Here is a 23,967-nt window from a genome sequence, read left to right on the forward strand (position 1 = left end):
TCCAAAGGGGTACGTGCACCCCAATGTTTATCCAGCAATGTCCACAATAGCCAAACTATGGAAAGAGCCAAGATGTCCATCAACAGATGAATGGATAAAGAAGATGTGGTGTATATATATACAATGGAATATTATGCAGCCATCAAAAAAAGGAAATCTTGCCATTTGCAATGACGTGGATAGAACTAGAGGGTATTATGCTAAGAGAAATAAGTCAATCAGAGAAAGACAAGTATCATATGATCTCACTGATATGAGGAATTCTTAATCTCAGGAAATAAACAGGGTTGCTGGAGTGGTGGGGGGTGGGAGGGATGGGGTGGCTGGGTGATAGACATTGGGGAGGGTATGTGCTATGGTGAGCACTGTGAATTGTGTAAGACTGATGAATCACAGACCTGTACCTCTGAAACAAATAATACATTAAATGTTAAAAAAAAAAAGAAGAAGAAGAAGATAATAGGAAGGGGAAAATGAAGGGGGGGAAATCGGAGGGAGAGATGAACCATGAGAGACTACGGACTCTGAGAAACAAACTGAGGGTTCTAGAGGGGAGGGGGTGGGGGGATGGGTTAGCCTGGTGATGGGTGTTAAGGGCACGTATTGAATGGAGCACTGGGTGTTATACACAAACAATGAATCATGGAACACTACATCAAAAACTAATGATGTAATTGGGCACCTGGGTGGCTCAGTTGGTTAGGCGACTGCCTTCGGCTCAGGTCATGATCCTGGAGTCCCGGGATTGGGTCCCGCATTGGGTTCCCTGCTTGGCAGGGAGTCTGCTTCTCCCTCTGACCCTCCCCTCTTTCATGTGCTCTCTCTCTCTCTCTCTCTCATTCTCTTCCTCAAATAAATAAATAAATAAAATCTTTAAAAAAAACAAAAACAACAACAAAAAAAAACAATTATTTAAAAAAAAACTAATGATGTAATGTATGGTGACTAACATAATAAAATTAAATTAAAAAAAAAGACCCCAGGTCAGAACAATAACCCACCCTTTGATGACCATTTGACATGGCTACATGCTACCAAAGAAGTTCACCCCTGCCTCCCCCAAAGGCCCATGGGACAGAATTTAGAAAATTATCTGAAGACAACTTTGGACACAGTGGATGCTTCATGAAGTGCTTTAAGGCAAACAGAACATTATAAATAAGTGAACTGAACTAATCTCTAGACCTAATTTTTAAAAATAAAATGAATTCAGGTACACTTTGAGTTTAAAATGGCATCTGGCTAAACACTCCTGATGAAGTATCTCTAAATTTACTTATGACACAGAAAAAAAACAAAATTCACAACATTGAAAACGAAGACTAATCAACAATCTGTTACCAGCATCTAGAAGGAATTTCTATTAACTAAATAAAGGTAATGAAGCTGAGCTGCATTGAGACAAACAATCTATGTTTCATCTTGTAAACAGAGCAGCCTCATCCACCTGAAAAATGAAGACTTCACCTTTCTCCTACTTTCCACCACCAGCTCAGAGACCCAGGACCAGAGCAAACAAAAATCTGGCTCTTTGCTCTGGGTGCTATTTTGGGGATGGGCCAGAGAACTATTGCATCTTCCCCAATATACCCACATCCTTTCACAGAATACCACTCCTGGGAAGGCATGGAGCAGGAAGCAGAAGAGAACTAGCAATGGCACATCACATTTTGGAAGGTATTTTTTTCCATGTATGATGCTTTGTAGGCAGGATGAAGGCAGTATGTGCTGGCGAGTAAGATTTTGACATACTCCACCAGTCCTGAATGTTATAGGCAGAAGTAGGAGGAGATCCCACATCAGTTCAGCAGGGCTATAAAAGATGAATCCTATCTTGGGAACTACAGAGGAGCTATGCACCTACAGAGGAAGTACAGAGGAGCTATGCACCTCAACTGGCTCTCCAGCTACAGATCTAAAATTTAGGGCCATAAGCAAAGCCAAGGACAACCCACACTTCCTCTCTGTTAGTAAGCACCAAGTCTCCATAGAGCTCTACTTGCTTAAAGGTAAGTAAAGTGAAGAGCGTAGGAGCGGAGGCGGGATCCTCATGGGGCCTACAGAAAAACAATGCCACATTCAGGAACTAGAGCATCACCCAGAAGACTAAGAAAAAGAGCACACCCTGAAGATGATTTGCTCTAGAAACCAGAAGAAAATTTTAGGAAATTGGCATCTATAATATGAAAAATGTAATGTGGCCCTGTGAAGTTGAAACTGAAAATCATATGGAAAACAAGCTGAAATAAACAGATAAGTTTCAAAGACTGCCACCACAGATGACATTTTAGTTCTTAACAAATGTAACAGCAGGGGAGGGCTCCTTTGGTTATGCTAAGCCTAATTGTGATTCTTTTAAAATAAACAATGAGACAGAACTCTTAGAACACAAGAAACAGCTAACTGCTGTTAAAATTTTAAGAGTGGAGTTTTTAAAATAGCTCATCCAAAACAGTATTAAGCAATATTCTGTTATTATCTGCCCAAGTTTCAGCCCCTTGCTTGTGAGAGTTCTCTTTTAACGAATGTCTTGGCAAATCAGAACACCACACACCCACGGGAAAGACTGTATTCTGAAACTTTTTTTTTTGGCAGAAATGATGGGAGTGTTGAAATCCAATAATAACCTCATTACCTCGTTTGAGATAGTTTCATTGTCGAAGTTACTCTTCTTTTAGCAGCAGCAGTAAATAATTAAGAAAGCACAATTCAGAGAAGTTCTTATAGAAGTCTTTTAGAAAAAATACCTAGTGGTTTCAGAATATGTTATCAAGGTAACTTCAGCTGTTGTATAAACACATTTAATATTTGTAGACTGGATGGAATATAATAAAAGTGGATCTGTCACTTACAAAACAGCCCAAGGCAAAGGTTCCCAGTTCAAGAGCTCTCTACCCCTGGACACCCACGCTAACAAAAGTTCTGCTGTCTTCATCATGTTGCCTCCAAGGTTGTCCTTGTCATTTCCTGGCACTCAGCTGGAATGGGGGGAAAAAAGCATGAATGAAAGCTCTTTGAACATTCCTGTGGGGAAGTCCTATAAATCACACACATCACTTGGGTTTACATTTTTATTGTCTAGAATTCAGTTGCATGGTAAATATCAAGTGGCTTCAAGCCTATAAAGGAGAATTTGACCAATGGTCTCCTAAGAACAGATGGAAAGGAAGCTGCTTTTGACTTTTAAAAAATTTCCAAGAAAATAGAAGTATTAAATAATAATTAAACACCATATATAAAGCAGTAAATGAGTGGAAATCAGATGGCAGAAAGTCAAACAAGAATAATGGATGGCAAACTCAAGAAACACTTTCAAAGTGCAGAGAAGGGAACAAAAAAATTGAACTACCCTGTTCCACTGACTCTAAGACATCCATTTTTCCACATGTTAACACTGTGGAAATCAGGTTAAGTCTTACAGTCAGTGGCACCTTGCAATCATTTGGAGCAGGGAGCTGTCATGGTGAGGCTAGCAACTCCTGGCCGTGGGCAAACTTGGTCTCAGCTGTTCATGTTGTAAGCACTTTAATTGAGTTATGTACATCCTTGTGATTACATGTGAGTTTAACTGCTATTTGAAATGTCTTTTAAAAGATTACACTATGATTGGCATTGAAACAAGAAGATATTGTGTATGCAGAAAGGCATGGGATTAAAGCAGCAAGAGGTAATTTGATATTATTGAAACAAATATTGGAGCAATGACTACAATTGCTCTTTTTTTTTCTTTTTAAAGAAAAACCAAGAACTTTACGGATCTAGGAAAGAGAAACATTCTCTCGAAGTAATGTGAACTCTGTGATGTTCTGTAACAGAGAGGCATGCAAAATGGACTGCCTGCCACATGCCAGCAATGCAATTGAATGCAGGAGAAACTGCCAAATTCCCCAAAATAGATGCAACATTTTAAAACAGGAAAGGGCCTGGTGCAACTAATTTACAAATTTCACAGGATGGTAATTACGACACCATGTCATATTTTTAATTGGCAGTATTTTTTTTCTTCCTCAGTTGTACATAAAATAATAGTGCTTCTTACAATCAGTACAATCTTAGATTCAAAAAAATACAGATATTTAAAAATAAAATGATAGCTATGGAAGACCGGGAATAGAGATTCAGCCTAAGAATTACATTGCCAAAGAAAAATCCAAAACTGTCAAATAAGATATAATCATTGAAGATATAATTAAAGAAAACTTTCCAAACAAGGATGGGAACAGGGGACCTGAGAAGAATGAAATGGGTTCACCGGGTTCCAGGTAAAAGTAACCAGAGAGAAATATCTTGACAAGCTTTTAAATTATAAACAAATAAAAAGCATTTTTCCATATACATCTGGACCAAAAAAAAAAAAAAAAGAGAGATATCTGTAAAGGAATAAAAATCATGTTGATCTTCATCTTCTCTTCCACAATGATAGAGTATTGTCTACAGTTCTGACATGACAAAGATTTAGACGCAAGAGTTTTACTCACAGGTAAATTTTAGTTTTTGAGAGGGACAACAAAAAGATGCTAATAAAAGCTCAAAATGGCTGTCACTCACATATTCTTTTTTAAATCACTTTAAAATATATTCTAACTCCTAATTTTAACAAATTAAAATTAGGAGCTCAAAAATGGGAAAATCAGAATATAAAAGGACCAGCAGTGAGCAGTGAAACCAATTAAACATAGAGATGGGTCTAAAATAATTGTTTAAATACAGTTACAAGAAAGACTATGTGTCAAAAATACTCTGGAACCAGGGACATACAAAAACAAAAAATATTTAATAATAACCCAGATCCTAAACCCATATTTAATAAACTTTCAGGTAGGAAGGGGGAACAGAGGAAAATAAAAATATACAAAAGTCTATACCCTACACAGTTGTGAGCCTAAAAATACCATTTTATTCTTGACTAAACAATGAGAAATATTGATTGGTGTTCACATACATTTTTAGAAGCACATTACATAGGAGAACAGGAGACTTTCCTTTAAAAGACAAATAAAACTTCACGCCTGCCTCAAGATATTTGAATACCCCTAGACAACATGCAGGATGCATTTTAATTTGTTATAAAAATAAACAAATGTTAAATTCTTTGAAGAAGCCTGTGGAGAACCAGTCTTCCAATGATGTTTATACCTTACTGCCGACCGATATTTTCTATTTCCTCTGGTAAAAGATTCCTAAAATCTGGCATGAAAAGATGCAGAATCCTGTATCAAGGTGGTGCTCTCTCTACCTGAGGTCAGTGTCGCCCCACTCTGTCTCGTGTCAGTGTAAGATGGGTCAGTCCTCAGTCAGGACTGCCTTGTTCAACAGAGTCGCTGGTGGCACCCTGAAAAGACACAAACATTCAACCAGGAGGAAACTCCCCAAGGTACTGTTGTTACACACACAGCACCTAGGCCTGAAGTCAATACCTACACCAAGTGTTTTCCATCCACTACCTAAGTAGATGCTCACAACAACCATCCACAGGCACCATTTTGCCAATGTTACAGATGAGAACACTGAGGCTTGTTTTTCCAGAATTCAAAGACTGTTTCCCAGAATTACATAGCCAGTAAGGGGGTGGCAGAGAGGGATCTCCAATCCAGGGATTTCTGGCTTAGAAGTTCATCATGCCATACCACACCGTTTCCCTAATTCAAAGAGAGAAGGAAGAAGGAAAGGGAGTGGAGAGATTGATTTCATATTGTATCAAAGTATTAGTGCAAGTGCTTTCTCTTTTACAAAATAATAATAGTAATAGTAATGCAATGCACTGGATTAATCACACTGTTCTAGTACCTCATTAATCCTCTCTAAAACGTTCACAAAGTGGATATGGGGCTGCTTTTTCTCCAACATCAATGGTTCTGAGACATTCCCAGAGCCTGCCCTGGTCTCCGAGGTTTGATTAGCAAGTAAGTACCACTGGACCTTCCGTCATCTTTGTTTCTTGTGTACTCTGAGCTAATCCTTCTCTTGCCAGGAAAGAAGTGACACTAAGTCACTGATGTACCCTCAAGAGTTCAAGGTCTAATGCACTGCTCCTTCCCAGAGCTTTGAGGAGAACAATACTTAAGAGACTGTACCTGTAATAGTGAAATTTTAGACACCAGCAAGGGAGTTCTTTTTAAACCTCCCTCCCCCACCACGTTGACACCAAAAAACAAAAACAAAAACAAAAAATCTTCACATCACACCATATTGAGGACGTGGTTTCTCCTCATTTGTGTACCGAGGGCCCTGGCTCATTTCGGTGTTATCTAACTCAGCCTCTTGATCCCCCACAAATCATGTATAGAGACCAAGCCGGGCCACAACATGCCATCAAGCCGCCGCCTGGAGCATCCCGATTCCGTCTCCGCTCTCCGCGGCTCCTCCTCTCCCGGGTCCCGCGAGCCGCCCGCGCGTCCCCGGGCCACCGCGTTCCCGAGCCACCCCCGCATCCCCCGAGCCGTGCGCACCACCGCACATCCCCAGCCGCCCGCGCCTCCCGGAACCACCCGCACATCCCCAGCCGCCCGCACGTCCCCGAGCCGCCCGCGCGTCCCCGAGCCACCCGCACGTCCCCGAGCCGCCCGCACGTCCCCGAGCCGCCCGCGCGTCCCCGAGCCACCCGCGCGTCCCCGAACCACCCGCACATCCCCAGCTGCCTGCGCGTCCCCGAACCACCCGCACATCCCCAGCTGCCTGCGCGTCCCCGAACCACCCGCACATCCCCAGCCGCCCGCACGTCCCCGAGCCGCCCGCGCGTCCCCGAGCCACCCGCGCGTCCCCGAGCCACCCGCGCGTCCCCGAACCACCCGCGCGTCCCCGAGCCGCCCGCGCGTCCCCGAGCCACCCGCGCGTCCCCGAACCACCCGCACATCCCCAGCTGCCTGCGCGTCCCCGAACCACCCGCACATCCCCAGCTGCCTGCGCGTCCCCGAGCCACCCGCACGTCCCCAAGCCGCCCGCGCGTCCCCGAACCACCCGCGTGTCCACGCCCGGCAGGGAGGCTCCGCGGCGTCAGCGGCGTGCGGACGGCTGCTGCCACCTCTCGGCCGCCCCTCTCCCGGCCGCACCCAGCCATCCCCCTTACTCCCCTCCCACTCCGCCCCAAAACCCCCTCCTGGCGTCTTGGGTATAGTGGGCGCTCGGCTGGAGGAGGTGTGTGATCAGTGGGCCTGGGAGGTCGAAGCCATTCCCCACAGGGACTTCCTATGGATGAAGAGTCTTCCTTTCGGGTCACTGCCGCTGCGCACCCAGGAGGGATGTGGGGATGAGTGCTGCCAGCGCCCACCCGGCCTTGGGTTCTGGGCGGCACGTGCCCGCACCCCTTCCCCGCCAGGAGATCCGGAAAGGCCACACAGTTGCCCCGGGCCACAGCCTGGTCCCCAGGGACACCGGATAACAACCAGGACCCCCAAATCTGAGCTATCCTGGCTGCCTAAAGGAATGCGGATTAGAGCACAGGTTCTTAAACTCAGACTCTTCTGTCAGACACACTGAATTAGAATATCCAGGGCTGAGGACAGTAAACTATTGTTTTGTAAATTCCCCCAGGCGATCCTAATGGTCCCGCTGGCCAGGGACACCCGAGTTAGAAAACCTACAGGCTGCCTGCACACACAAACACACGCTCCTGAGTCTGTGCGAGACAAACACCTACTAACAGGCCCAGGGCTTAAAATGCGAAAGATTTCCCTGAGCATGCATCCCTAGCCCAGTTTCCAACCTTCTCTGTTCAGAGTGCCCTTCCTGGTTCAGTAATTAATTTCACAGTCCCTCTGGGCCAGAAGAAACACCTAAGGGTCTGTTCATTAAGTAGTTAGGCCCAAACAATGTAATAAGTATTTATGTTCTAATAACCGAATAGCCATTAGGAAAAATAATACATAAAAATGGGGGGGATCATATTTTTATTGCATTCTTAAATAACCAACTACTTACTAATGGGATGTGTGTGCTAGTTGGGTACTACACAGCACCTCAAACCTTGGAATCAGATTAGACACTACCACCCTTGTTTCCTATTCTATATTGATGTTCCCATGGTGCTTGCTTTTTATCACAGCAACCACTAAAAAGCCAGCTTCATGAAGATATGCTGTTATCAAAAAGCATGTAAAGCAATTTAATGGTGAAACTGCAAACCATCCTGACTAGTAGTAGTCCAACAGATGTCAAGCGTCGCCTTAACCATTAAACCTACCCCATGGAGCCCCTGTGGATTCACTGCAGGGCCCTGGGACACCTCAGCACAGCGTCTGGGAGCATGCATGGCCTTCATTCCAGCTCACCAGCTCAGCTCATACCACGCTCCTCAGGGTTCACGACGCTCCACTACAAGGACCTTCTTTCTTCCCTGCATGTACCAGGCACCCTCCCTCCTCAATACATGTCTTCCTTGCTGTTTCTCTGCCTAGAATGCTCTTCCCCAGGTCCTGGCAAAAGGCAGACTCCTTCTCAGCCTTCGTATCTCGGTTTAAATATCACCCATTCCCTGAAGACTTCTCAGGCCTCCCACCAAATCCCCCTCTGCTACGCCAGCCTGTTTCCTTGTCTTTGTTGCTCTTATCATTATCTGAAATTAAACCTGTTTATTTATTGGTTTACTTACTTATTTTCTAGCTTCCTTATCAGAATAAAGTGAGCTTTATGAAAGCAGGGCATTTTGTTCCTTACTGTTTCCCCAGAACCCAGAACAAAGCTTAGCAAAAGGCAGACAACCAATAATTGTTTAATGAATGAATGCAGCCACTACACCCAGCCCAGAGAGATAAAAGGTTTGAAGAATGTGCTTTAGATGTGCTATCCATTGATCTTCACAACAGCCATTAAAAAAAATTGATGTGATTAACCCCATTTTATGGATGACGAAACCAAGATTCAGAGAAAGTGATGTGTTCAAGGATGCACAGCTAAAGTGGCAGAGCTAAGATTCAAATTCAGGTCCAGCTGTCTCCAAGGCTGCTTTTCGTAAAAGCACACTGCCCCCCGTGGACTTCCCATTATCTGCCCAAAAAGCTGAGGCCAGCAGCAGAGGAAGGAAATGGAGCCTTGGGGCTAGTCCCCAGAGGGCTGGGGAACAGAAACTGGCCCAGGTTGGAATTCACCCTCTAGAGGCTTCAGCTCCCCCACCCCCAGTAGAGACGAGCAGAGATGTCCCTCCCCAGGAAGGGCTCTCCTCTGACTCCTCAGGCCGGTGGCTGACACAGGGAGGCCTCTTGCAGCCTTATCTTTTGGCCTGGCCCGTGTTCGGCTGTGAGTATAATAGCACACCTAACTGGTGACTGCCTCTAACTGCCGAGTTCCCGCTTATCACCCTGACAGGTCGGTGCTAACACATGGCTGTAAGAAAGGATCTGATGAGCACCCACCATGCTCTGCACACTGCACTGGTTACCAAGGGGCCCACATTTTCGACAGTCCCTGAGTGAGGCGAGGACTATCAGGACGCATTCATCTGCAGTCCCAGGAATTTCAGGTTCCCACGACTGCTGGGAGGAACTATGAAGGGGACATGCAGCTCAGATATTGGACAGCTGGACACTGAGTTTGAGACCCTTGTACGAAGGAGAGGAGATTAAACTTGGGTCTGTAAGGTCGAAAGGCCTACACTTTGTCATTTTCCCTTCTTCATATGGCTTGCTTCTACTGCATTATTATTACACGGGGTGGTGCAGATAGGAAAGCAATCCACCTTTCCTCTCCTCACCTTTATGTTCCCCTTTGCCTGGCCGAGCCAACACCTGTTTATTCTTGTAGACTCAGTCGCCTTGGTTCCTCCTCCAGGCAGCCCGCTCTGGCTCTCACTGGGCTGAGTACCTCTCCCCTGTGCTCAAATTGCCCCATGTGTAGCTGGGGCTCACCACACGTGTGTGGGTCTGTCCCCCAGCCAGACGGGGGGCCGTTCTGAGGTGGGAGCTGTGAAGGACTCACGGCTGTGTCCCCAGACCTTAGCACCATGCCGGGCACACAATATTTGTGATGACTGAGTTACTGAATCCCCCACCCACGTGTTCTGACGTGTGGGTTGGGAAGATGTGACACCACAGTGCTGGTCTCCTCGCTGCCAGTGTCCACAGGGTCTTGGGAAAGACCTAGAGGTCAGCTAGTCCAGCACACAAGTGCCTGCCTCCTGGGGCCCCTGCCCTGGAAGGATGGCCTGCTAAAAACACACACCCTAAGAGGAGGACACCCCCAGGAAAGGCTTGGCCACGGGCTACTGTCATTTCTTAAGCCAGACTACTTAAAACAAACTCCTTGCGACTCAACATCATTATCTGCTGTCCTTCGTAGAGCCTCCCGGGCTCTGCATCAGGTCACCGTGATTGCACCCTCTAGGGCTTGTGACGCCACCTCCACCAGCCACAGCAACCCCAGGCTCCTTTACAGCAAAAATAGCTTGCCAGAAAGACTGAGAAAAGGGGCGCCTGGGTGGCTCAGTCGTTAAGCGTCTGACGTCAGCTCAGGTCATGATCCCAGGGTCCTCGGATCGAGCCCCGCATCGGGCTCCCTGCTCTGCAGGGAACCTGCTTCTCCCTCTCCCACTCCCCCTGCTTGTGCTCCCTCTCTCGCTGTGTCTCTCTCTGTCAAAAAAAAATAAGTAAAATCTTTATAAAAAAATTCATTTAAAAAAAAAGAGAGAGAGAAAAGCAATGAACAGGGACTGGCTAACAAGAGAGCAGCAACATGTAGGAAACAAAGGAGATGGCTCTGAGTAACAAAGTTTCCAATTGCCAGCCCGGGGCACCAGCGCCACAGATCCTGGGCTTCAGGCTTTAGTTATCAGGCTCTGCCCCTGATGCATTAGCTCAGAAGAGCAGAGCACCCCCTTTTCATCATGAGCCGGAGGCTGGTCTTGTGTGGGGGCCTGCAGAGACCTCCTGAAGCCAGGGCTGAGAGGAAAAGGCAGGGCCGAGGAGAAATGGTGCCTGGTCCGTAGCAGAGCCCCGAGAGGCAGAGAACACTGGAAGCATGAGGCAACTGACCGTCTGCCCACAGCAAGGTGATGACGAGAAATGAGAGAGACACAGAGAGAACAAGCAGGGAGGAAGAGACAAAGAGATGCAGACTGAGAAGCCCAAGTGGAGAACTTAGAGAAGAATGCACTTTTCCAATCCACGAGAGGTGTGAGGGCGCGAGGGGGAGCAGGTTATGAAAGCACAACCAGAAAGTTCTAGACCTAGTCACCAATAACTTCAAAGCCAGCTCATATTTACTTTCAGTTCCCAAACTGTGACCACCTGAGGCTTAGGTTCTAAGCCCCCACCAACCAACCTGCTGGCATGTCCTGCAGGGGTCACTGAGAGGGGCCGAGGACGGGCAGTTCCTTTAGAAGGGCACAGCCGTGCCGCACCATAGGGCTGTCCCATTCGGACAACCACCCCCACCGCCCCGCCCCATGGCTGCTGTGAGTCAGAGCCCTGGTCCGGGCACTGAGTGATCTGGTCTGCTTTGCAGAGGGCTGGGAGCTCCCACAGGATGGAAGTTTCCAGATATCTCTTGGTGAGAGGCATCTCCCCATTTGTCCTGCTCTGTTTCCCATAGGGAGTGGGGATGGCCCCCTGCTGCTGGCTGCAAGGGTACATTTGTTCAAATTCAGAGAAGGGTATCTCTTCCCCAGGACACTTCACTGCCATCTTCCAGAAAGCTGTTGCAGTAACCAGTCAACGCCATGAGGAGGAGCACAGGGTGAAAGGGGTCCTCGGGAGTTGTGCAGTGCAAAACTTGGCCCGCTGTTCGTGGCTGCCTTGCTGGGGCCATGCTGAGCATCACCTGCCTCTCGGCCTGCCTTGCGTCTACAGTGCAGCCAAAGGTCCCTTACCCACCTGCCTCCCACGTCATGCCCACCCACCTTCATGGCCAGGTGCCTCTCAACTCCTACCACCAGAAATGTGCCATTCACCTCCATGCTCTGGGCTGAGTCAGGGATGGCACCTCTCCCGGTCTAAGGCCTACCTCCCATGACCAGTATCCCTCTGGACTGCTCCCTCCCACACCCCTTCCCTTCCAGGGGACACCACTCCTACTCTGCTCTAGTCCAAACGGGCTCCGGCAAAACCACCTTGTAAGATCACAGAATGGCGCATTTCCCAAGGTCTGGCTGATTCCATTCTTAGATAACCTCGAGTGGGGGACGTCAAAAGCTCAGCTCAGGGGAGCTAAGAACTCAGTCCAGATTCTTCTTACTCTCTTTCAATAGAGGTTAAAATGTGGGGGCCCGATCCCACCAAATTTCCTTTCACATGGAGATGCCAGTGGATCCTCTCCTCGAAAGTATCCGTTGAAAGTCTGTGCTCCTTTGCTCCGTGAGAGTCTGCACGGCCTGGCTCTCTCTTCTCTCTAGCCTTCCTCCAGCATTTGTCACCTCCAGTCCTCCCCTCGCCCCATCCATCACCGAGACTTTGCACAACTGTGTCTTCTGCCTGGTGTGTCCTACTCATATTCAAAGCCCAGTCCAGACATTGTTGCTTCTAGGGAATGTTCCCTGATGGAAACATCTAACCTAGACCCCCGGGGCCCCCACCCTGTGCTCCTTCTCCCATACCTGCCTGACTCATTCAAAAATGCTTCTTGACTGGAAGAGTAGTTACAAAGGGCTCCAGGAATAAAGCCCCTTCAGGGCTGCCATGGAGACACTTCTTGGTCACCAAGATCTGCCTTCTCCTTTCATAGGAATAGATTTATAGCTGGGCACTGGCTACCATGAAGGGACTACATTTCCCCATGCCCCCTGCTCCCATGGGACTAAGTTCTCAGCACTGGAAAACGAACAAAAGTGACATGTGTCACTTAAAATACCTCCATGTGTTCCTCCACGTTCCTTCTGGAACCCAGAAGAGCCCGCATCCCAGCTTCAGTCAGCAGAGCTACAGCCTTGGGGTGATGAAGGGGTCCCAAACGCCCTGACAGGATAAATGAGCCCATCCACTTACCACAGACTGTTAAATGAGAGAGAAATAAATCTTGATATTCTTCAAGCCACTGTATTCCTACGTGTTTTTCTTTCAATGGCTTTGCCTTTTACCCTAACAAATAACAAGAGCAAGCAATTTCCTGGCATGAGTCACATCTGGTTTCAGCTCAGAACAGTGACAATGCCCTCTGAGGATCAACCTCATCTAACGTGGTGGTTAGGAGTGGGTACTGAGACTCCTGGTAAATTAGTAAGTGCCTCCCAGCACCACCTACGCTAAGAGACAAGTAAGGCCTCTCCTTTCTTCCTCTTTCCCGCTTTGTTGTGCCCCCCCCTTCCCTGTCCCTGTGAGGCACACAGCAGAGGATCCAATAGGAGTCAACACACACTAACTACCTGAGCAGTCTGAGCAAGTACTTGGCTTCTTGGGGCACCTTTTCTCTCCTCCTCTATGATCAAGGATTAGACTTGACTGGTGCTTCTCAACCCTGGCCACTCATTAGAATCCACCCAGGAGCCTTTAAAAAGTGAGATGCTGAGTTCCATGCCAGGCCAATTAAAACCAAATTTCTGTGGGATAGAGAACCTCTAACTCGGAACTCAATCCAGTTTTCAGACTGGCTTCATCACACCCTAGAGCCATGTTGTTCTGGGCCCAATCCAGCCCAGCATGGCCTCCGGTGGGCTCCGTGTCATGTTGATGACCCAGCACCAAGGACAGTAGTCAGCGTCACACACAGATGCTCGCTGTTCTTTCTGAGGTTGCTGTCATTTGGGATAAAATTCCATGTTTCCTGCACTTGATTTCAGAATATCTGAGTAGAACTTTTCCCAAGGAGGGAGAGAAAACTAAATTCAGTTGCTTTTTACTCCCATGGGGTCTCTGAACAGAAAGGTTGTGCAATCATTCGGACCCGGGTTTGAATCTGACTCTGCCCCTCCCTCACTGTGTGGCTTGGGCGGGTGATTTAATGGCCCCACCTCTAACCAGCATGGCCACTTTAACTACAAAGTGAAGAGCATCCCCTAGAGTAGTACAAATATACAATTTGTAGCAGCCCTGGCTGAACCTCACAGTTTTCTTAGCTGTGAGATAGCAATCATGACAGCCAGCACATATATATGATGCAGAAATATGAACAATGATATAACACAGCATCGCACCTAACACATAGTAAGTGCTCAATAAATGTTCACTTTCTCCTACTTTCCCCCCAAAAGTCTTCTATATCCCCAAACCTATGTATCTGTGTCCCCTGTGTGTCAGGGGCCCCTATTCCACAGCCACGTGAGATCCTCGCCGAGTACCGGTAGACGCAAGGCAGGCCGAGATACAGGTGACGCTCAGCGTAGCCCCAGCAAGGCAGCCACGAATAGCGGGCCAAGTTTTGCACTGCACAACTCCCGAGGACCCCTTTCACCCTGTGCTCCTCCTCATGGCGTTGACTGGTTACTGCAACAGCTTTCTGGAAGATGGCAGTGAAGTGTCCTGGGGAAGAGATACCCTTCTCTGAATTTGAACAAATGTACCCTTGCAGCCAGCAGCAGGGGGCCATCCCCACTCCCTGTCTCCTCTGCCCCATGTGACATCACCCCCTAGCGGCCAACCCCTCCACCTGCCCACAAGGTAGGTCGTGATGATGTCTGCCTCAGGGACACACAAGCCATTCTGTGTGTGGCTCCACAGCACTGACCACACAGTGAGGATGGGAAACAGAGCAGGACAAATGGGGAGATGCAGCCCACCAAGAGACATCCGGAAACTTCCATCCTGTGGGAGCTCCCAGCCCTCTGCAAAGCAGACCAGATCACTCAGTGCCCAGACCAGGGCTCCGACTCACAGCAGCCACAGGGCGGGGGTGGGGGGGGGGGATGTCCAAATGGGACAGCCCTATGGTGTGGCATGGCTGCACCCTTCTAAAGGAACTGCCCGTCCTCGGCCCCTGCTACAAAGGCGTCTCCAGCCAGTCCTGTTCTGTACCACGCTGTCCCCTGCCCAGCTGATTGCAAAGGAAGCAGACCCTCGAAGGGCCAATTCGTGGGCTGAGCAGAGACCTTTGATGTGCCCAAGAACCAAAAAAAAGGGGGGTAGCAGCGTCAATTAGTTTTCTGTCTCAGGAAACAGAACTGGGAAATGCCAAGAAGATAAGTCAGCTGGTGGTACATGCTAAGACTGAAATGCCATGAGGTAGAGAGAGTGGAGAGATGCCAGGGGACCACGATGAGCTCGGGGTCAACCACAGCGCTGAATAAGCAGAAGCTAGGATGCAGAGAAAGGCAAGGGGGGACCTCAGAGCCAGGTCAGCTGCAAAGAGAGAGTGAGAGCAGGCAGGCCACCTTCCTGGGGAGAACCAGGACAAACCCAGACTCCTGCTCCAGAGCGACCTTACATCCAGATCGCAGGCTCTGAGGACAACCGCTCCCTCTGTTGCTCCAGAGTCCCTTCCACCTCCTCTCCAACTTCCCGCCAACTGGTGTGGAGGAGTCCACTTACAGCAACTGAAAGAACTCAGCTAAACCACTTAGCAAGGAGAGATGGAAGGAGAAAACCATGAAACAGGCCACTTAATAAGGAAGAACAACTGTTCTGGAGTTTCTGGGAACAATACTAATTAACATATGTAAAACCATTTGCAAATTTGGGCTGGGAAAAATTTTGAGAAACATGGAAATTGAAGGGGAGCTCTCTCTCATCAGTCACTACAGAATCCTTTCATTTTTGTCACCAGGCAGATGGAGTAATTACAAAGATGGAGCTTTGTAACCTACAGCTCTCCCACCCACAAGTTGGTGGATCTTCTAGAGCTGTAAGGAAACCCCCCAAAGAGCAAAGAACTAGGGGAGGACAGCATCTTGCAATACATACGTGCGGCCACTAGAGGGAGACGCTTCCTTATGAAACCTGTCCTAGCCTGTGCCCTACGAGGGCGGGGGGGGGGGGGGGGGGCGGAATTCTTAACAGACTTGAAGGCAAAAGGACCAGCTCCCTCCCCTTCTTCCTCTTTTAGGCAGCATCCTCTCAGGAGCCAAATGGGTTCTTTCCCTGCCTTGGTCAACAACAACAACAAAAGAAGAACTAAAAGTGTTCCCCTGCTTCAAGTCCACTTTGGGGGGGGGTTACCCCCAATCCAGAAGAAGGCTGGAGAAAACTGCTGCCAAGTGCTGCATGGGTTGCCAGCTTCCTTGGGAGCTGTGGGCCTGGGCAGCTGGAGGACAAAGCATTCCTTCCAGGACCCGAGCCGGGTTGCCCACTGTGCTATTCCCACTATCTCCATTCACCTGCCACCAGCACGAGGGCTGTTTTGGGACCAGAGTTTCAGGAGGCCAATAGGAAGCTACAGCACCTCTAGACCTGGAGGTGAGCACATAGGAAGAGAAAGAAAAGAATCCGAAAGCTTCCCCATCCAAATGAGCCTGCAAATCCCACTCGCAAAACACTCGCAAAAATCAAATGCTAAGCTAACAGTCACAGACTTCAACAATCTGAACATAAACCAGTCCACATGCAATCAGTTTTAGGAAACAGAATCAAAGGCACACATCAGTATGTTGGGGATGGTTGAGACACAAATGAAGGCATAATGTCGGCCACCAAAAAGGGCAAATGGCCAAGCAGCACACGCAGCTGGCCCTCTGGAGCCATGCTCACTGGGGGCGACTCCAAGAGGAGCGGGAGCTCGTGTGCAGGTCCCCGTGGCCCTTTTCTCCTACAGCAACACACAGAGGTCTGGCATGGCCAGACATCAGACTCTAGGATAGGGAGCCTGACTCTTAGACCGAGGGGCTTTGAAGTTGTTGACTAGGGAAGCCTCGGCCCCTTCCTGGAGCAATCAGAGGCTGGAATGTAACAGCAGAATGATGTGGCAGAGCCTGGGCTGTGTTCTCTGTGAGAGCTCCGGACCAGCACCCCCCAGATGATGGAGACAGAGGTCCAAGCCCGGCACTTACAGCTCTATGACCTAGCCATTCAGAAAGTGGCAGCCCCACTCTCCTGGCACGATGGGGACGTGAGGGCACAGGGCTGGTACCCAGTCCTTGCTGTTGTCAGGATTGGCTGACATGCACTGGGCCAGCTCCTGTGGATCCTTGCAGGAAGCCCACCAGTAGGGAGCAGACCTAGACACACCCACCTTTACCTCTCAATATCTACTTCAAAAAGAAGCTCTCATCAGAGAACTTCCCTATCCTTCTAAGTACCCCACTCTGCCCCCATCACTGGCACTACAAATCCATGGAGACAGAATGGCCTCTTAATGGTGTTGGTGTAATCGGTTACCCATATGCAAAAAAAAATTGGATTTTTATCTCCCCCAGTCACAAAAATTAATCAGTAGTAAATTCAAGACCCAAATGTGACATGCAAAACTTCCAAACATTAAAAGAAAATGTAGGGGGATAACTTTTTAAAATCTCATGAAAGGAGAGGAATTTTTCAAAGACAAAAAAAAAAACAAAACACCCCACTGCCTATGGGGCACCTGGGTGGCTCAGTCAGTTAGGTGTATGACTCCTGATCTCAGCTCTGGTCTTTTTTTGTTGTTGTTGTTTAAAGATTTTATTTATTTATTTGAGGGAGAGAGAATGAGAGATAGAGAGCTCTGGTCTTGATCTCAGGGTTGTGAGCTCAAGTCCCGTGTTGGGCCCCATGCTGGGTGTGGACCCTGCTTAAAAACAAAACAAAACAACACACTACCCATAAAAGATTGTAAATATGACTATTTTCAAATTAAAAATGTGTGTTCAGAAAAACATACCACAAAGAAGGCAAAAGACAAGCCATAGTCTGAAGGAAGATAGAACCAACAAATGTTCAGAATCTAGTATTATAAAAAAAAAAACAACACTCTTTCAAATCAACAAGAAAATGACAACCAACCAACCAACCAGAGAAACGAGCAGAGGCTATGAAGAGGCACTTCATAGAATGGAAAACCAGAAGGGCCATACCATAAATGTGAGAAAAAACACATTAAAAACTTATATTCACCAACATAAAGGAAATAATACCTGAAACAATGAGATACTGATTCACATCAGATTTGCAAAAATCAAATCTTGACAATCTGATTGAACAGTTGACCCTTGAACAATGTTGGGGGCGGGGGTTGGAGTGCCAGCTCCCTGTGCAGTCAAAAATCCTATACAAGGAAGATGGCGGAGCAGGACGTCCCTGTGCTGACCTCTTGCCGCGTAGAGAGCACCCACGTCGGCATAAATAACCCAAAAAGCAGCCCGAAAACTGGCAGAACAAACTCTCCACAGCCCGGCATAGACAAGAGGCCACAGCAAAGCAGATCCACCCCCTCTGATCGCTCTTGGCAAGATCCCGTCAAAGCGGTGCCACAAGCCTGGCAGTGTGTGCGCGGCCCAGACAAGGTCAGCACCACTCCAGAGTGAGTCCTGCCCCAGGGAGAGGGGAAGATAACCACACACCTGTCTGACTGTGACCCCAGCAGTGGGCTGAGGGCAGGCAGCTGGTCTGACTGCAGGCCCCACCCACCAACAAAAGCTTCTCCGGGGACGACACAGGGACAGTGCCTGCAGTTTGGTGCTACTGCATCTCTGGCAAACATCTGGTCTGACTCGACTCAAGCCCGAGGCAGCCCCGGAGCAGCCCACTAACACCACGGGCACCAGACTCTGCCCACAACAGGCAGGGAGCCATCGCAGACAACAGGACTGAAGGCAAACACATCCCAGCCACAATGGTAGGACACCCCCTGGAGCAACACACATAGGAGACACCCCCTGAAGCACCAGGTTCTGGGGAACAGACATTGCACTGCAGGACCTCTTCTTCATAGAGCCACTACTTTCAAGTGCAGGAGACATAGCTGACTTTCCTAACAGAAAAACAGACAACGCAAGAGACAGAATGAGGAGACAGAGGAATGTGTCCCAAATCAAAGAACAGGACAAAATCAGAGCAGGAGACCTAAGCGAAACGGAGATAAGTAATATGTCTGATAGCGAATTTAAAGTAACGCTCATAAAGATTCTCGCTGGAATTGAGGAAGGACTGCAGGACTTCCTTGAGACCCTCCACCAAGAGCTAGGAGATGTAAAAAAGAACCAGTTAGAGCTATTGGATTTACTAAATGGAAATAAAAATAGACCATCTGGAATAAATAGCAAGCAAGAGGAAGTAGAAGAAAGGACCAGCCACCTGGAGGACAGAGTCATGGAAAGCAATCAAGCTGAGCAGATGAGAGGGGGGGGAAATACACAGAATGAAAATAGACCCAGGGAACTGAGCAACGCTGTCAGGCCTAACAGTCGCATGATAGGGATCCCAGAAGGAGAAGAGCGAGGAAAGGGGCAGAAGATTTGTCTGAAGAAATAATAGCTGAAAACTTCCTGAATCTGGGGAAGGAAAGAGAAATCCAGATCCAGGAGGCACAGAGAGCCCCCAACAAAACCAACCCAAAGAGGTCTGCACCAAGACACAAAGTAAATAAGACAGCCAAAAGTAGTGAGAAAGAGAGAATTTTAAAAGCAGCAAGAGAAAGGAAAGCAGGTACATACAAAGGAAACCCCATACGACTATCAGTGGGTTTTTCAGCAGAAACTCTGCAGGCCAGAAGAAAGTGGCATGATAGATTCCAACTGCTAAAAGGAAAAAATCTACAGCCAAGAATACTCTATCCAGCAAGGCTTTCCTTTAGAATAGAGGGAGTGATCAAGTTTCCCAGAAAAACAAAAATTAAAAGCAAAACCAGCCATGTCCCTGTCACACACGATGCCATCGGCCTGTGGGTCCCAAATTCACAGTCCAGCCGCCCTCCTGCCCGAGTCAGCGTGCACAGCCTGCCACCTGCTAAATGCCAAGTCAGCACGCCTTCACCTCAGATTGCCAAGGGCTCAAGTTGACACTGTTCCCCTCAAATTTCAGCCCCTGTACCCAAGTTTGTGCACAAAAGTGGGAATAATTATAACAGCAGAATGAAGCAACCCAAACATCTATTTCTGTGGAATACAGAATGGATAAAAGGAGTGTGCTAGGCTGAGAACATCTCCAAAAAGCACATGAACAATACATACAGCATGATTCTGGTTAGTTAAAAAAAAAAACCAAAAACCTGGGAGGAATAAAACAAGATGAAACTAGAGAGGGAGACAAACCATAAGAGACTTCTTAAGCATAGGAAAGAAACAGGCTTGCTGGAGGGGAGGTGGGGGGGGATGGGGTGACTGGGTGGTGGGCATGAAGGAGGGCACGTGATGGAATGAGCACGGGTGGTTGTATGCAACTGATGAATCACTGAACTCTAAAACTAATAATACACTATATTGTTAATTAATTGAACTTAAAATTTAAAAAAAGGAAACCCCCCCAAAAAAATCCTATACAACTTTTAGCTCCCCAAAACTTAACTACTAATAGCCTACTGTTGACCAGAAGTCTTACCAGTAATACAAAGTTGAATAACACTCATTCTGTATGTTATATACATCATATACTGTATTCTCACAAAAAAGTAAACAAGAGAAAAGAAAATGTTATTAAGAAAATCATGAGGAAGAGAAAATACATTTACAGAACTATGTTGATCGGGGGGGAAAAAAAAAAGTTCATGAGTAGAGCCACACCGTTGAAACCCAGGTTGTTCAAGCCTCCACTGTACAGCTCCACCAGCCCGGAGGGGTGAAAAGGATGTCCTGGAGCCTGCTCTGCCCAGGTGCTCTGACATCTGGCCCCTCTGGCCCTGGGCTCTATGTATGGAAGTAAAGTCCTTCCCCAGGCCCACACCAGCCCTCCTTTCTTCTTGTCTCCACCATCATCCTTCCCTCTTCCAAGAGGGCTCAACTCATCCACTGCGCTCTCCTGTCTGAAATTCTCTTCCTCTTTTCCACACGTCCAAATCATACACTGCCCTCAAGGTCCAGGTAAAATGCCTCTGTTCTCCCCCACCAAGCTCCCACTAGAAATACCTTCCCCTTTATCTCAAAGCCCAATATCTCTTCTTCGCTTTTGGTGAAGCAAAGGATTAGCTCCTTGAGGATAGACCTGATTCATCTTCACGTTTCCTCCTACCCACCCGCTATCCCGATGGAGAGCACTCGGGCCAATCAATCCTGATTGAGTGATGGAGGCTGCATCTGTGAGACTTAACAACTAGTCAATAAGGGGTCTAATCAATAAGAGGTTAGAAGGAGGAGGTGTAGAGAAAGTTATCCTGGATTCTGGGTCTGCCATTTTCTAAGGCACAACACGGGAGGAGAGGTGGGTTTGGGAGGGAAGACAGTAATTCCATTTTAGACACTAGGCGCCGGATATGCCTGCAGGTCATCCACGTGAGGATGAATAGATGGGCGTCTCACCTAGGAGAGACGTGTAGGCTGAAAACAATGCCACGGATTTCCAGAGGCGTCACTGTCTCCACTTAATGAGGAAAAGAATGACATTTGGAGAAGGGGCTTGTTCAAACTTGTCTGGGAGAAATAAAGTAGATTGCAGTAGTGGGTTGCTGGCTGGGAGAGGTAAGGAGGCAGAAGTCTTTCTTGGGAGATTTGGGAAGGGATTCAGAGGATTCAGGATTCTGCTGGGAATACCAATGGTGTGTCGAATAACCAGGCCTAAAGCGGACCCTCTCTTGAGCCCTGTGTCCCCAGAGACAGACTAGTGTAGTTTAAAAAGTCCTAGCTCCAGAAATGTGAAATCCACCATGAATCTATGTACTTCCTCAGGCGAATCTCTTTCCCTCTCTGCGTTTCCTCTACTGAAAAAGGAAGTTAAACAATCCCTGTGTCTCTTGTAATTCTAACACAGACAGATCAGTAATCCATCTCTTTAACTCTTTAATTTTTTTTTTAATACAAGGCCAGGACCATTTCTTTTCCGAGTACTTCACTTCTAATTACAATGTTAATATAATTCCTATAGTGTTCATTGTAGAAAATTTGGCAAAGGTTCAAAGCCTAAAGAAGAAAGGAAAAATCACTACAATATCACCAGTTGGAGACAAAACTGCTAACATTTCACTGTAAGTAACTTCTACTGGCCTTTCTTTTACTGTGGAAATATACAGTTTATGTTATTTTTTTTTACAAAAATTGGGTAATAATATCCACTACTAATTGAGCATCAGACTGATACTCAGGCTCGGAAACAAGTGCCCCCTCCCCTCCCCAACACCAGCAATTCTTACAGCAACCTTACAGGGTAGATAGCAATGTCCTCATTTTATAGAAAAGAAGACTGAGCACAAAAAGGTCAAGTGACCTGCCTAAGGCCATATGGCTAGAAAAAAACCAGAATTCCAGAAATCTTAACCATACTAGCTTTGTGAGCTGTTTGTGTGTGTGTGTGTGATTTTTTTTTTTTACATAATTCTGCTTTAACATGTTCTCATCTCATTTTTCAAATACTTTTGTACCATGTTATTATAAGTACCTTCGAGGCACTAATCGCACAGTCCTTCAATGGTTAGCATCTCAGATGTTTTCAGTGTTCACTCTCACGAACAATGTTATGATTATCTTCTTTCCATTCAGTGGTAATTAATCCCCTAGGGTAAATTCGTAGAGGCTGAACATCTAGATTGAAGGATATCTGCTTTCTTAAAGCTATTGACAAATAATATCAGGTTGCCTTCCCCCCTAAAATTGAACAATTGTTCTCCCTGTAACAATTTATAAAAGTGCCGTCTACCTGCGACCTCATTAATGTGGAAAATTATCTTATTTTTATTAATCTCTGCCGATGGAATAAATGGAATTTCTTATCGGTGAAGTTGAACTTCTAATGTCATTGACAATTTCTTGATTCATTTTAATAAGCATTTATTATATAAACCCTTGGGAGATGGGAGAGAAGTGAAGGAATGGGAGGAAAGACAGGGAAAATTAATTTTAGTCATTTAACAAAAATCAGGTACCTAACCTATGCAGAGCATGTTGTAAACCCTGCAGGCGTTAAAATGAGTAAGAGCAAGCAGATATTGAGCACCAAGGCATACGGAGTATCAGAGTATCATGGGAGACACTAAAGAAGAAACAGTATTTATCCTCCAAGAACTTGCAAGCTAGTTAGGGAGGGAGAAAACCAACACACAAGGTGTTGGGGCTTAATGCCTCCTTCCCCTGTTCTTTCATGGGGCTGCGTCCCCACATCCAGTATGGCTTTTGGGTCGGTCTTAAAACTATTGTTACTTGTCTACAAGCCTTATTTCCTGATCAACTGAGAACCCCGGAGGGCAGGGATGGTACATTACTCATACACCTGTCACATCACGTCAGTGAAGGATTTCATAATTCCTTCACAATTATTCAGTGTTATAAAATAGCAACGGGCTGCCAAGCCCTCTACCCACTGCCCACCCCTGTTCCCATATTAGTCCACCGCACACTGGAGAGCATAAGAAACACATGTACCAGGTTCTAGGACTAGACATTAAAGTAACATTAACAGTATTAACTTACTGGTTTGATTAAATAAACCACCACACCACCTTCAATTGTCAGAATCCTAGGATGGTCACCTGCCAGTTCATCGACATGGCCCAACATGTAGAGAGGTTCAAGGGTTTGGGGTTTGTTTTTCACTTTCTCGTACCTTACTGATGCTCACACCCCCTTCCTGCCCTTCCAGGACCCTGCAAACCTCATGATCATCTCCCACCACCCCACCTGAGTGTCTGGTTCGGGAACAGCGGCTCCCCCTCCACGGAGACAGAACAAGGCTCAGTTCCCCTCCCACAGGCTATGCCTTTCCTGGCCCCTCCGGGCCCTTTTCCCTCTTTGCTCTCCTCTCTGCAGCTCCACACCCAGCCCCCACTAGGTCTCCTTTCTCTTTTCTTCTCTAAGGCACATCTCACAACACCACGGATGGATCAAGTTTCCCCTTTACTGTGCACTCACATCTCTTACCTGTGTTGCCCAAAGCTTCTAAGGCCCACTCGGCTAAATAAACATTTGCCTCCCTGAATTAACTCAAATTCTGATTCAAGAGTGTTCCAGATTTGTGAAGGCTAGAGGGTTGGGAAGAGGTGGCCACCACAGTGGGGCTATAACTGGCCTCAAGTGTAAGATTCAGGTGACAAGGTGGCCAGGGGTCTTGGTCCCCTTAAACCTTTCCT

The 23,967-nt window shown here is 47.2% G+C and overlaps 1 protein-coding gene across 5 annotated transcripts in view; it reads right to left on the bottom strand.

Annotated features, from left to right (window-relative positions):
* The window catches only part of PTS (6-pyruvoyltetrahydropterin synthase), a 100,138-nt gene that overhangs the window by 31,560 nt on the left and 44,611 nt on the right, over positions 1 to 23,967 (bottom strand). For 4 of the 5 annotated variants that reach the window (XR_015766682.1, XR_015766681.1, XR_003609739.2 and 1 more), the window contains one exon: positions 4,631 to 5,332. The exons of the other annotated variant lie outside the window; for it this stretch is intronic. The gene's annotated coding sequence lies outside the window, so the exon portion shown is untranslated. Of the gene's footprint in view, positions 1 to 4,630; positions 5,333 to 23,967 lie in introns of those variants that run through there. 5 annotated transcript variants of the gene reach the window in all.

This window comes from Eumetopias jubatus, unplaced genomic scaffold, assembly GCF_037043125.1.
Source record: "Eumetopias jubatus isolate StellerSeaLion01/CBP00866 unplaced genomic scaffold, mEumJub1_p1.0 scaffold_13, whole genome shotgun sequence".
Classification (NCBI taxonomy): domain Eukaryota; kingdom Metazoa; phylum Chordata; class Mammalia; order Carnivora; family Otariidae; genus Eumetopias; species Eumetopias jubatus.